We start from the raw sequence: 15,281 nt of genomic DNA on the forward strand, positions 1-15,281 counted from the left end.
TCATAGTTATTGTGTGTTTTATCTGATTATTGCAATCCAGTTGCTTGTCTATCTGCATTAGTTGTTCTTTTATTGCTACTCCTCACTCATGGTTACTCATTTCCTTGTGTACGAATATTGACTGATTTATGAAACTGTCCCCTTAGGAGGACTTTCATTTGCTTTACTATGTGCTATAAGGTAGTAAGCTAGAGCATGCATTTAATTTCTTGCCTTTGGGTTTCTATAGCCAGGAAATATTAATTTCATCTCAAGAAAGAAAAGAGTAACCTTATTTTACATTCTCAGGTGGCAAGAGTTTCTTTAATGAAATTGTCTAAATTTCCTAACATACTCAAATTTATTCACTTAAATAAATAACAAGTGTTGCACACCTGAAAATCATACAGTGACATACATCTATTATATCTTACTAAAACAGACAAAAGTAGATTGAACAAATACACTTGCTGTTACTGCAAATATTTAGTAGAAAAAATTAGGATATTGCTTCAAAGGTGACATGAAAATAATAATTAATATATATTATTGCTAATACCCAAAGTATCTGCAAGTCTCTAAAGTAAATGAGTATCTATATATAAGATACATATTTTAAAAATTAATTGTATTCCTATATTCTAGTCACAGATTGCTTTTTTACAATTATTTAAAAGAAAGATTATACTAATTATAATATCAATTAAAAAATTCAAGTACAGATTTAACAAATTGAAAAGTCTTTCATGTGGAGACACACAAGCTTTGTTAAGAGATGTTAAGGATATGATATCACATTCATAGGCTAAATCTTACTAATGTAAAGATATAATTTCCCCAAAAGTACTCTATGAATTTAATGTAATATCAATATTTTCTACATAATTTATTAGAAAACTTGACCATCTTATATTGTACTTGAAAGAGAGAGTTGCCAAGAATAGCTAAGACTATTAAGGATTAATGTGAGGAAATTTTTCAAGCCAGATCTAAGGCCTGTAAACCATAGTTACTGTTGCAGAGATAATTAAACATATGTATGTAAGCAATAGCAAAGAGTCCTGAAAAAGAACATCACATATGAAAACGGGCAAAATATGACAAAGTTGGCATTAATCTTTGGTGAGCCTGTGATACCAATATGAATTATTAGCCATGTATTTAGAAAAAATAAAGTTTATTAATTTGTATTGAAAAATAGTTGATTGATAACCAGCATTCTGCTAATTACTGCTGCAAAGCAAAGTGATTCAGTTTGTACATATATATTATACATAATTTTTTATATTCTTTTCCATTACGCTCTGTCACAGAACACCAGACATAGTTCTCTGGGCTGTGCAGTAGGACCCAGCTCCCCATCTGCTTCATGCATAAAAGCTCACATCTCCCAATCCCAAGCTCCCTCTCCTTCCCTCTTCCGCCCTTTCCCCTGGGCAACCACCAGTCCCTGTGTCAGGGTCTTTTCTAATGAGTCTGTTCTTTGCATCAGGTGCCAAAGTATTAGAGCTTCAGCTTCAGCATCAGTCCTTCCAGTGAATAGTCAGGGTTGATTTTCCTTAGGAATTATTGGAAATTATTGCATTACGCTCACTCAGTTCAAAATAGTTAGAGGAGTTCTGTTTTCCTGATACACCATTAACTGGAAATGGCAATACTTATGTGCTGCTTGGGAAAAATGCAAACTCTGAAGTGACTGTAGATTCATAAACATTACAATTGTGACGGTGATAATCTCTGGGATGAGGAAGAAGAAACTGCGGTAACTGAGGGTGGGCAGGGCAGCCTTTACAGGCACCTCCAGCTCTGTTGCTCTCCTTGATTACTTAACCTGATTGACACATGCTTGGGTAATTTTTTACACACAGTTTCATATAATGTCACATATTTGAAATTTAAAAAAATAATATATATTATTATTGCAGACAATATATAAACATATATAATATAGACTTCTTCAGAAGACACTTTTAAGCAACAAGAGCAATAAAAATCAATGTATTTTTTGGCTTAAGAAACAGATGGAAAACAATCTGAATCTGCCTTTATTTCTTCCTTGCTCCCTGTAGAGTGTCATTGACACAGCAATTCAGGAGTTCAGTAAACATTCGAGTCAAACCCTCCAGTGGTTTCTATGCCATTCCCAGCAAAACCCCAAACTCCTCCTATGCCCTCTCAAACTCCACATTCTCTATCTTCTAATCACTGCCTGACATCTCCTGTAAATTTCTTTGTTCTCTTTGGTCCAGCTGCACGGGGCTCCGGTCTGTTTCTTGAACACATCAGGCAGACCCTCGTCTAAGCAACAGGAAATCCTTCTACTAGCATCTGCATGGCTCACTTGCTCACTTTCTCCTAACTTTATGCAAAATTCCCCTTCTCGGCGGGCTTCCCAAGGATAACTCTCTCAAGCACTTCCAATCTCACTGAGCATCACTTTCTTTTTTTCCTTTCTAGGACTTGTCATTTAATATGCTGTTTTCCTTATTTTTGCTACAACTTGTTTTTTTTCCCAGAAGATCATAAAATACTTGCAAGGGAAAGATTATTTTGCAAGAAAAATTGCTTGGCAATAGTAGGAAATTAGCATGTAGTTGTTGAATGAATAAATGAACAAATGAATAGATCTTCCCCAGCAGTCAGGTTATATTGAAGTCAAAATTTTGCAGCATCCATGTCAATCGTCTTTAAAGATCCAGAGCATTTGAAAAAGGATTGGAGGAGGATTTGAAAAACCAACTTTAGAAAAAATATTTTTTGGAAACATTAAACTATCACATAAAAGGTTAGGAACTGAGTGTGAATTATCTTTGTACTTATCACTGATTTGAATGATTCTCTTTATTTTTGAAATCGGTTTGGTAATATTAATTTTGTGCGTTCATAATCTCCGTTAAAGTAATTTTGGGGTGAGTTTTTTATTCTCATAGCTCGATGGCTTACAACACATACTAAATGAGAACAAAATCTACCTCTTGGAACTTTCACAATCGTTTTATACAAATAGATTCTCATATATATGAATATCTCTAGGATGGTTTTTCAGAACATATCAGGACAATTGCATTTCTGATATATTATTTTTAACTGAGTGCTTGATGGAAAATTTCACATATCTCAAACAGCCAAATGCTTCTAGTGAAGACCATTTGCAGCCAAGCAGTTTCCTGTTGACAAAAATATTAGAATATTATCATGCCATCTATTAATAAAGTGCTATTTTTGCAATTTTTGACACGCTGAAGTAGGCTATCTGTGTGCATTATTCTGGTAATCACTCATGTGTTCAGTATTTATAATCAGAACATTTACCTAAATGAGACTCTTCACAGAATCTTACTATTCATTTTTATTTAGTCTTTTCCTATTTAATATCATAAGCTGAAACTACCATAACTGGAAAATGTTATAGTGATAAACACAAAGATAGCATCGTGTTTTTCTCAGCTGAATGCACAAACATTTTAGCACTATTTTTTTCTGAGTATAGAGGAATTTTCCTCACACTTCATACATAGAGGCGTTTACTTAGTTGCTGTTTCTGGTGATGACAATGGTGATGACTGCTGGTAATACATATTTAAAATCCCTCACTGAAGTTTTATACTCCATGAGAAACATCTTTCTGGGTTATAAACAAATATTAGAGAAACTATGTATTGCAATTCACTTTCTTTTCCCTTCAGTAATTGTAACAAATCATAACTATCAAGTGCTCAGTAGTGAGATGTCCTGTGCTGTTCCTGTCTTCTGATGTTTGTCCCTGGGTCCATCTAGAGGTGATCATTAGATTACTCAGTTTAAAAGTGCAACATTAGTTAAATCCTGGGGGTAAAAAATGAACTAAAGTCCTGGCGTGGCAGCACAGTCACAAGTCCCAAGGTTAAGTGAAGTACTACCTACTCATAAATTCGGGTCTTGAGCAATTTTTTTTATTTCCTTTTTTTCCCCCTTGTGAAATCCTTCCCTGAACTCTCATGGTTCCAGAGAAATGTCTCAGAGAAGTCAGCCCCAAATGATACCAGGGACAAACCATCTCCAAGCTTCCAAGGTGGCTCAGTGGTGAAGAATCTGCTTGCTGGTGGAGGAGATGCGAGAGACCTGGGTTCTGTTTCTGGGTCAGAAAGGTCCTTGGAGGAGGAGATGGCAACCCACTCCAGTGTTCTTGCCTAGAGAATCCCATGGACAGAGGAGCCTGGCGGGCTACGGTCCAGAGTTGCAAAGAGTGGGACACGACTGGGTGACTGAGCACCTTAAAATCTCCATTTCATCTGGAGAAGTTCTTCCTTTAATATGTTTTATATCTGTAGTTCTCAGACACCCTATGTCTTGTCTTTATTGTGTTTATATTCAGTATTTCATGATCATCAGTCAATTAACATATATTATGAATCTAATAGTTGCTAGATACATTTTTTATGATTGATTTAAAAGTTTTTGTTTGAGTATTGTTTTGCTTGATGGTTTGCTTCTTCTTGGGATTTTGTTCTAACAATCATTTAAGAGTGTAGATCAGATTTTCTGTTTTTAAATGTTGACCTCAATAAAGTCAATATAAACATGAAAACTGGTCACATCAAGTTTGGGATTTCCACACATAGATACCATAAAACCTGTAAGCAAAACCAAATTCATTTCACTAAATCAAGAAATTCCAACCACTCCTCTGTCCCAAGACCTCTGAGTGACAGGCTACATTTTCATCAATAAGAGGACACTTTGTAGTTATGTTTCAGATGTAAAAAATGGCCAGATCAGAAATCCTAGTGGGTTGGATTGGTTTTCAAGATTTGTCTGGCCTTAGGGTACAGAGATTCATTCGGGGTCAGAACTGATTTTAACTTATTTGGATAGGAGATTACACATTTCTCCATGTTTTACAGTGAAAAGGGATACCTTTATAAATCAGAATGCAGTCTGTGAGATGCTAAAATGCAATTTTTTTTTTTTTTTGGTAGGACCACATAATCTTTCCAGCATCATCTCCATCTGATCAGATGTGGTAATGCATTTGATTTTAGCATAGTATTGCATAACAGGTTATTCAGTATGTGTTGTCTGAATTAGGATGTCTTAAAGATACTGGATGTGCTGGTTTTTAAAATGAAAGGGCAAGTAGACATCATTTAGTCCAATTCCAGGTACATAGAATGGGCCCAGTTCTTATTTCCTAAAATCAAGAGTTTATGAATAATTGAGTAACTGAATTAGTGAAAGAGAAGGCTGTTTAGTGGCTTAAGTCTAAAGACCAAGGGCTCAAATGAGATGGCGTATCTAAGTATCTCTCAGATTCTGAGTTCTTAAAATGGAGAGCATGCATTAAATTTATTTTTCCAAAGAGGTAGGTGTTCAGGATACCAATGGCAGGAATTCAAATAACAACACTTGGCAGGAGAAAGAAAGAGTTTTGTAGGGTTGATGGGAACTGAAACAAGGAAGGCATCAACCTGCGGCCAAATTGGGTGAAAGTCGGGCACAAGTTGGGTAAAAGTCACTCTGAAGTAGCTGGTGGTAGCATCACATGAAGGAAAAACTATGAGACCCATGGAATTTGGAGGTTAATGAATTCCTTCTACCATCCTGGGTTTTACGCTTAGCATCACTACCCGAAATGATTCAGTTAATGTCAAGAGTAAGGAAAGAGCAAGAGAAAAATATCATGGTGCTTATATTGGGCTTCCCAGGTGGTGCTATTGGTAAAGAATCTGCCTGCCAATACAGGAAACTCAGGAAACTGGAGTTGGATCCCTGAGTCTGGAGGATCCCCTGGAGCAAGAAGTGGCGACCTGCTCCAGTATTCTTGCCTGGAAAATTTCATGGGTAGAGGAGCACAAAGAATTAGACATAGCTGAGTGCTAGCTATGCTTACATTATTTGTCAAATTCTGAAGTAATTAAATATAGAACATATGCACGAATAAGGTCCAATATCTTACTGCATCTCTTAATTCTAAAGTATCAGATATGTTTATTCTCCTAATTACACGTTAAAGTTTGATAGATGATAATGTAACTACTGTTTTAGATGCTCAAAGAAACAGGCTAACTGCTTAAGCATAGACCTAATTTGCATGTAAATTTTTACCTTTTCCAGAGAGCCCTCCAATCCCGCTTGGACATTACATGAATATAGAGAGGATAGTTTAAGACTAAGAGAGGCATATGCAAGGATGAGATGGTAGAGAGACGCAGAAGACCAAGGACCACGTCTTGAAGAAGACATACATTTAAGGAACAAGGACAGTAAAAGGAATGTAAGATAAAAGTTAGAAAATGATATAGAAAAGGGAAGAAAATAGAATTACTTCTTCTAGTGAAGATGGAGGTAAAAAGCAGCAAAATCACAGACTTCCCTGGGGGTCTGTTGGCTAAGATTTTGCACCCCGAAGGCAGGGGACATGGATTCGATCCTTGGTCGGGGAACTAGATCCTATATGCTGCAGCCAAAGTCCACATGCCGAAACTAAAGATTCCCCATGCAACAATTAAGACCGAGAAAGGCCAAATAAATAAGTGCATAGATAAATAGTACATATTTTTTAAAAAGAGCAGCAAATCTGTATATGATGCTCTTTAAGAATTAAAAAGTGATCTAACAGAGACTGCTCACTTGATACATAAGAATAAAAAGGATTTTAGCCCTTTGAACGGCATCAGTGATTGATGGATCCACCATGATGGTCACAGACTAAGTTATAGTGATTGTGTCACAAGGCGGAGTTTAAAAAGGTATAATGAATTACACAAATCTACAGTCTTTATGGCTAAGTCTACCAGGAACAAGACTGAATGAAAAATCTGGAGAAATTTCAAATAGATGTAAACAAGATGACCAACTCTATTTGTTATTCTTAGTCCTCTTCCCAAATATAAATACACACTGCAGATCCATCTTTACAGAAGTTAAATAAATTACACAATGGCTTCAGACTTGAACATATCTGGGAAAATAAAAATTATCTGCAAAAAGCTTTTATGACTAATTAATATAGTATGAATTAAAAGTAAAGCCAACATTTTTTCTATTCCTTTAAGAGAGAAAAAAAAAGGGAAGAAGATTTTGACAAAGAAATGCTTTTACTGCTCAAAGGGAACTTGTTTAGGAAACTGAACACATTAGCATCTAATGCGGGAGCTTTCCTTTCAAAGTGAAATTAAGCTGAGTAATAATAATCTCCTCCCTTCTGACTTCTTTAAATAAATACATTTGAACGTAAAACCTTGCACTGTGGCATGAGGCTTACAGCTTCTTTTACCTTTAATGAGATCAGACAAACCACGAGTTAAGAATGATATGTTAATGAGATGAGAGCTTGAGTCAGCCCCAGGATGCGAAGAACTTTTATTCTTCATGATTGCGTAGACAGTTTCCTTCACTTGTTAACCTTCATGCATCTTGGTAACACATAAAAGACCATATGGACTTCCAATTGTAAAGGCACTTTGACTTGGGTGTTTATATTGCTTTGCCAAGAATTTACATTTCCTTATGGTAGGTCCAGCCTTCGGGGATTGCTTCTTCTCTCAGACTACAAATCCAAAGACATTCTGTGATCAGCTCTGTCTCTGGGGCCCTTAAGCTCATTTGCACACCCCTCATTCTTGTTCCCTAAAGACTTTTGTTTATTCCCCTAGTTTAATTGAGAAATTTACCACTTAGCTTTAGGTATTCCTCTCCAGTTCTGCTTTATTCTGATCTCTCAAACTAGCCATCACATAGTACAGTTTTATAGAACTAATGTTCATATATTTTTACCTGAGCAGTTAAATCACATTTTTAACCAAGTGCTTTTGTGTGTGTGTCAAATCTACATTCTAAAATCATTTTCCTCATTCCTGAAATATGTCTTTCACAATTTATTTTAGTGAAAGTATATTGGTGACAAACACTTTTTTAAGTTTCAAATATCAAAAACACTTAAATTTCATTCTTGATTGAAATCTTGAGTTTCAGCTTCTATTTTCTCTTAGACCCTTGCAATTATTTTCTCACTGTCGTTTGGCTTCTTTTAATTGATGCTGTCAATGAGTCAATGGTCAGCCTAATGATTCATTGTAGGTAATGTCTCTTTTCTCTGTGAATGCTTTTAATTTATTCTTTCTTTGGTATTCTTTCGTTTCAGTGTGAAATGTATAGATGTGGGTTACTTTTTACTTGTACTTTCCATGTTTCCTGGATCTGGGGTTTACTGTCTTTTGGCTATAAAACTTTCAGAACCTGTTTCTTCAAACAGTGCCTCTTTTAAAATTTGTTTCCCCTTCCTTTCTTTTGGAAAATTAATTAAATATATGTTACTCAATCGCCATGAATTTGAGCAAACTCTGGGAGGTGGTGAAGGACAGGGAAGCCTGGTGTGCTGCAGTCCATGGGCTGCAAAGAGTCGGACATGACTAAGTGATTGAACAGTTACAGCAACAAAATATTTTTATTTTCCAAACACAAGTTTTAGCCTTTCTTTCACAGTTCCATGTCTTTTCCTCTCTGGAATGTGTTCTGAGAGCTATGAGGATCTCTCTCCATCCATATCTAATCCACTGAGTTTCAATTTTTCAGTTGTAGTCTTTATTTCTAAGTATTCTCTCCATTATTTTTAAAGTGAAGTGAAGTGAAAGTCTCCCAGTCATGTCTTACTCTTTGCAACCCCATGGACTATACAGTTTATGGAATACTCTAGGCCAGAATACTGGAGTGGTTAGCCTTTCACTTCTCCAAGGGATCTTCCCAACCCAGGGAGCAAACCCAGGTCTCCTACATTGCAGGCAGATTCTTCACCCGCTGAGTCACAAGGGAAGCTCAAAAATATTGGAATAGGTATATCCCTTCTCCAGCGGATCTTTCTGACCCAGGAATCAAACCAGAGTCTCCTGCATTGCAGGCACATTCTATACCAACTGAGTTTGGAGGGAAGCCCATTATTTTTAAAACCCTCTGGTTTATCTCTTAAATGTTGCTCACAGTTTCATAATTGCTCTCTTAAACATATATTAAACATATTAATTCTATATTCTGTGAGTGATAACTCCAAAATCTGAAGTCTCTGTATCCTGTGCGCCACTCCTATCCATGGCACCAAGCTGCCTGGGCATTTTATAACCTGTGGCTGTGAAACCCAGTGTCTTCCTGCTTTATTTGTAAACATCCTTGAGGCCTAGGTTGAAATTTGTTTGTTTTTCTTGAAAGCTCACTTTTACTTCTGAAAATGCCTCAGGATAATAACAATCTGTTCTTCAGTCGCTAATTGGCATCCGATATTTTGCGACCCCGTGAACTGCAGCACACCAGGCTCCTCTGTCCTTCACCATCTCCCGGCGTTGGCTCCATTCATGTCCCTTGAGCCAGTGATGCCATCCAACCATCTCATCCTTTACCGACCTCTTCTCCTTTTGCGCTCAATCTTTGCCAGCATCAGGGTCTTTTTTATGAGTCAGCGCTTCCCATGGTTTCAGATTCACCATCAGTCCTTCCAATGAATATTCAGTCAATTTCCTTTAGGATGGACTGGTTTAACCTCCTTGTAGTACAAGGAACTCTCAAGAATCTTCTTCAAAACCAGAATTCAAAAGCACCAATCTAAGTCTGCTATGAATTAAACACTTTACTTGGAGATCTGGGGGATATACAGGTGACATGAATTTGTAAAAAACCCCTTGAGGAATGATTTGTAATTATGAATTATCAGAGAAATGTTCCCCTCTAAGTGGCATCACTAACTCAATGGACATGAGTCTGAGAAAACTCTGGGAGATAGTGAAGGACAAGAAAGCCTGGTGTGCTGCAGTCCATGGGGTTGAAAAGACTAGGACATGACTTAGCAACTGAATAACAACTAGAACTCAGATTTCAATGCATCAGAGATATTTTGGCCTGTTTACTTAGTAGAATTTTTGTGTGTTTTTTACCTTTAAATAGGAGTAGAGCTTCTAGGATCTCAGTTTCATGCAACCAAATCCATTGTCTTTTTCTGTACAAATCCCATCATCATTTCCCCCTACCGATCTCCACCATTCTCCATCCCTCTAATTCCCACACTTTCCCATATCTAATGATTGTGACACGGTTTGTGTTTTAGCCCCTGAATAAAGTGGCAGTGGTGTTTTAGTCACTCAGTCGTGTCTGACTCTTGTGACCCCATGGACTGTAGCCCACCAGGCTCCTCTGTCCATGGAATTTTCCAGGCAAGAATATTGGAGTGGGTTGCCAATTCCCTCTCCAGGGGATCTTTTTGCCCCAGGGATTGAACCTGGGTCTCCTGCATTACAGGTGGATTCTTTACCAACAAAATCACCAAAGATGCCCATGCAAACAAGAACACAACACTGCTGATTTGTTTCTGGATGATCTGGCCGTGTATGTGTGCTTACTTTAAAAAATCTCTATCATGAACATAAGATAATGAATAATTATTGTAAAATGAATAGATACATAGATAGTGAAGTCCAATAATCAAAAAGTTTGCAAAGTCTACAACAGACAACAGTGGCTTGTTCATGATGAAATACAGGGCTGTGTCTTCTTTCAGAGGTATAAGTGCCCCATCACTTCTGAAACTTTTACTATTTTTATGGTACACTTGTCATTAGGATAAAAGTTATGCTGCAATTATGGAACCATGACACTGTTAATCTATTCCCTATCCTTCCTAGCTTTTGCCAGCTCAAACCATAAAACCATTTGGGAATCTATTCTGGCACAAAACATACATTTATGAATCATGTGCTATTTTATTTTTTATCATAAGTCATATAAATTCTATTCAGAGCATCTTCTATATATCTCTACAGTTAGATTTCAACATAAAAAGAAAGTCTTAAATATTAAATAGATTTCATTATTATCATTACTTAAGAAATTAATAACCAAACTGTCCCTTTATGACCAAAGTCACTATGACATCCTTGGGTTTTTAGGGTCGGATTCAGATATACGTCAACATACTTTGTTTATATTAGTAGCAAGCAGTTTTTGGTACCATTAAACACTGACGTTTGTCACCATCTGGCCTCAGGTGGAGTGTCTCTCTCTCTAATCTTGAGTGTTTTAAAGACATCGTATCTCTAAGAACATTGGTTTCAGGATCATATCGCCCAATCTCCTACCCATTAGTTTTGCCCAGTTATTATTCACCACCTGCAAAATGGGTGATAAAGAAACATCACATAAGGTAGTTATACATTTTAACTGAGTCAGTACCCAGTAGGTGCTTAGAAGTGTGTCTAGTCATGAAAAAATTTCTCAATTGATGACCAATAGCAGCAGCAGAAATAGTAATGTCTTAATTCCCATGGATTCTAAGAGAGACTTAACATTCCACGTTTAAATAATTCCACAAGCTTTAGATCACATGATTTTCCTCCAATTCTTCTATGTTTAGAAGAATGTCACGCCAACTGAATAACACTTGGGTGATGTTTCCTCTGTGGAGCACAATGTTTGTTTGGAGCATTGTTTGTTTATCATCTTAAATTAATGTGTTTTGTTATTAATCTACGAGTGCTGTGGAACAAATGACTGTAAAATGTATGGCATAGAATGGCACAACTATAATCTCTCACAGTTTCAAAAGTTCAGAGTTCTAGACACAGCTTAGCTGGGTCCCCTCCTGCAGAATCTCTCACATGGTTGCAAACAAGGGTTCTTGCTTTTTATTTTACTGAAGTACAGTTGATTTACAAAGGTGTGTTTCTTTCAGGTGTAGAACAAAGTGATACATATATATATATTCTTTTTCAGATTCCCTTCCCTCACAGTTTATTACAAGATATTGAGTATAATTCCTCATGCTACAGAGCAGATCCTTGTGGTTATCTTTTTTACACACAGTTATTAATCCTAAACTCCTAATTTATCCCTTCCCTTTCCCTCTTTAGTTTGTTTTCTTTGTCTATGAATCTGCTGCTGCTTTGTAACAAAAGTTCATTTGTATCAAATTTTATATTCTACATATAAGTGATATCATGATATTTGTCTTTCTCTGCCTGGCTTATTTCACTTAGTATGATAATCTCTAGGTCTATGCATGTTGCTTCCAATGATATTATTTCATTTCTGTTTTGTAACTGAGTAATAAGCCCATTTTATATATATATATATATATGTGTGTGTGTGTGTGTGTGTGTGTGTATACACACACACACATACATATGTGTGCGTGTGTGTGCCTGCCACATCTTCTTTATCTATTCATCTGTTAATGGACATTCAGGTTGCTTCTATGTCTTGGCTACTATAAACAATGCTGCAGTGACCATTGGGATGCAGGTATCTTACTGAATTATGGTTTTCTCTGAATATATGGCCAGTAGTGGTATCGCAGGGTCATATCATAGCTCGGTTTTTATTTTTTTTAAGGGACTAGCATGCTGTTTTGACCCGGACTGGAGTCTGGTTTGAAAGCTTGTCTGGGGAAGGGCCTCTGAGCACTGGTCAGCATCACAAAGCATCCATTGCCCTGGACATGCTTTATAGCCCTCTCAGAAGTGAGCTCATTTCAATATCCCTTTATTTCAGCAATAAATTCCCAAATGTCTATGATGTTCTTGTATAAGCTGTTACTCAGACACTCTGCAACTCGACTTGGAAAGCATCTTCTAATCTCTGGAACCATCCAAGTCTTAGCTATTCCTTAAAGTCTGAGTCAAACTTCATCCTTCATAGAAAGTCTTATCTCCATTCTCCAGGCAATAGTGACCATTCCTTCTTCTCACCTCTCACTCTACTTCTAGACCTACACATTTTGGCCCTGAAATTTTCTCTGGTTTGTTCATAATTATCATATGGAAATAGATACTATTGTATAATAAACAACTTCAGTGTAAAAGCCATGTTTTATTTTTGACCTGCACAACCCTTAAAGCAGAGCTTGGAAATGTGGCCCAAATAATAACAACTATTATTATTAAATGATCATCCAATTAAATTGTCTTCCCAGGTGGTGCTAGTGGTAAAGAACCTGCCTACCAATGCAGGAGACATAGGAGATGAAAACCTAATCCCTAGGTCAATAAGATCCTCTGAAGGAGAGCAACCCACTCCAGTATTCTTGCCTGGAGATTCACTATGGACAGAGGAGCCTGATGGGCTACAGTCCATAGGGCAGCAAAGAGTCAGACCTGACTGAAGCAACTGAGCGCATCTAATTAAAAGAATTTTTAGCATGGAGATTATATAATTTAGCATTAGAAAAGTAATGTGTTCTTGTAGGCTCTTGGAAGACACTGATAGAATTTTTATTTTAAATTGTGGTTTCATTAATGCACATTTAGAATGAGTGCCATTTTAGTTATTTTTGGGTGGAAGAAATACTGCCAATTATAAATAATCGCTGTGGTTACAAATTCAAGGTTTGAGTTTACAAATAACACTGAGGGGAAATATTTCCTTCCAAAAATTTGTAAAGGCAGGTTTTATTTAGTATTGTGTATGTGTTACAGAATGGTGTGATGAAGTTATGTAACCATTTTAGTTTCTCAGTAACAATAATACATGTGGTCAGGAACAGGAAATAAAATCTTCAGTTCCTCACTGTGGACAAAGACCATTTTGACAGACTGTATAATGCGTTTAAAGCTTCAGTTGACAGTCATCCATGTGAAAGGTTTATAATACTATAAAACAGAATGCTCACCTAGAAAGAAGTGCTCACTGGGGTTGAAGGATTCTCCAACAGAAATGCAGACGCATTCCTTCAATGTAATGTTAGATACTTCCTCCGTTCATTCATGTTTTTTTTTTTCCTAGAGTTTTCTAATTTTTTTTTCAGATCTTCATGTTTGTCTGCTTCACTGTCTCCTTCAGTCTAATCTCAGGCAAGGCAGGTCACTGTCTATACACACAACCATATGGGGGAAGACAATAAACAAAGTATTCTAACACTTACACTGCTGTAGGATCAAGGGTGAAAATAAATTACAAGATCAAAAGAGCAACCAGAACCCTCTACAGAAGGGTAGCAGTTATAGTCCCAGTACCAACACTTTCTGGCTAGTTAAACTTTCACTGGTGTTCTGGTCCAAGGGGATGGAAAGCTTATTTTCCAGCAGGATCTTTAGAATCCTTGCCTCTATATTAATGATGTCTGTGCATCTCCCCAGGACAACATTTTCCATGGAAGAACTATGTGTGCATCTACCCACCTTGTTGCATTGACAATCTCACAGCTCCTTTGCTTGATACACAACATTTGCTTGATACACATCCTGCTTCTTCGACTTATGCAGCCCTACTCTATACAGGGCTTAAATCTTCTTCTTAAGCATATGGTTCTTCAGGGCTAGAATTTGTCAAAAGCCATCTCTGTGTGTCTCTTACGACCCCGGCATCACCATTCGATGACAAAAACGAATCACAGTGCTCAGGAAGGCGCTGAGAAGCGTTGATGCTTTTCCCAGTAGAGCTGGGCTCTGGCTTCTTCGGTGTTTATTCCCACAGTGCATGCGTGTGTGCTCAGCCATGAGTCATGTCCGACTCTTTGCCACCCCACGGACTGTAGCCCTCCAGGCTTCCCTCTCCATAGGATTCTGCAGGCAAGAATACTGGAGTGGGTTGCCACTCCCTTCTCCAGGGGATCTTCCCGACCCAGGGATCCAGCCCGCATCCCTGCATCTCCTGCACTGGCAGGTGAATTCTTTACCACTGCACTCGCTGGGAAGCCCAGCCCCACACTAAGGAAGTCCATCTCCTTCTGAACCCATAAACAGCACTTTAGTCCGATGTTGAGCCCAAGTAGGTTTGACCTGTTGGGTTCTTTTCTTTAGATTTTGAGGCCAGACCATCAAAACCAGCAAAGAATTCCAACTTCCCGACAGAGTTTATCAGCGATGGCTGCATGCCCGTCTTCATGTCAGCTGGCGTCTGCGTCAGAGCCCATCTCCTTTCTAGAGGGTTTTGCCCTCATTATCTGATACCTTTGCTGCTCCCACCCAGGCCACAGCCCCTTTCTTCACTCATCTGCAATTTATCACAAACACTACAAATGGAGAGGCTAGCCCTCCCTTTTCCTTTGTTTCTGTTCTCAGATTGATCAGGTTAAAACGACAGACGATGCCATTTCTCTGCTCAAAACACGTCAGTGGTAGAAACAAGGTGGTCTACCTTTCCTTTCTTTTCTCTGTTTATGGGGGTTGGGGTTGTTCTAAACATGGTGAGCTTGAAATATAGATTAGACATCTATGTAGAAATGTTGATTAAGAGGTTGAATCTCACACTCTGGGATTCAGATGAAGGAATCACGCTGGAGATATACATGTCAAGCTTGTGATTAGGTGACTTCAGGAGGGGTTTGAGTGTCCATAGAAGATGTCCCT

Source organism: Muntiacus reevesi, chromosome 11, assembly GCF_963930625.1.
Source record: "Muntiacus reevesi chromosome 11, mMunRee1.1, whole genome shotgun sequence".
In the NCBI taxonomy this organism is placed as follows: domain Eukaryota; kingdom Metazoa; phylum Chordata; class Mammalia; order Artiodactyla; family Cervidae; genus Muntiacus; species Muntiacus reevesi.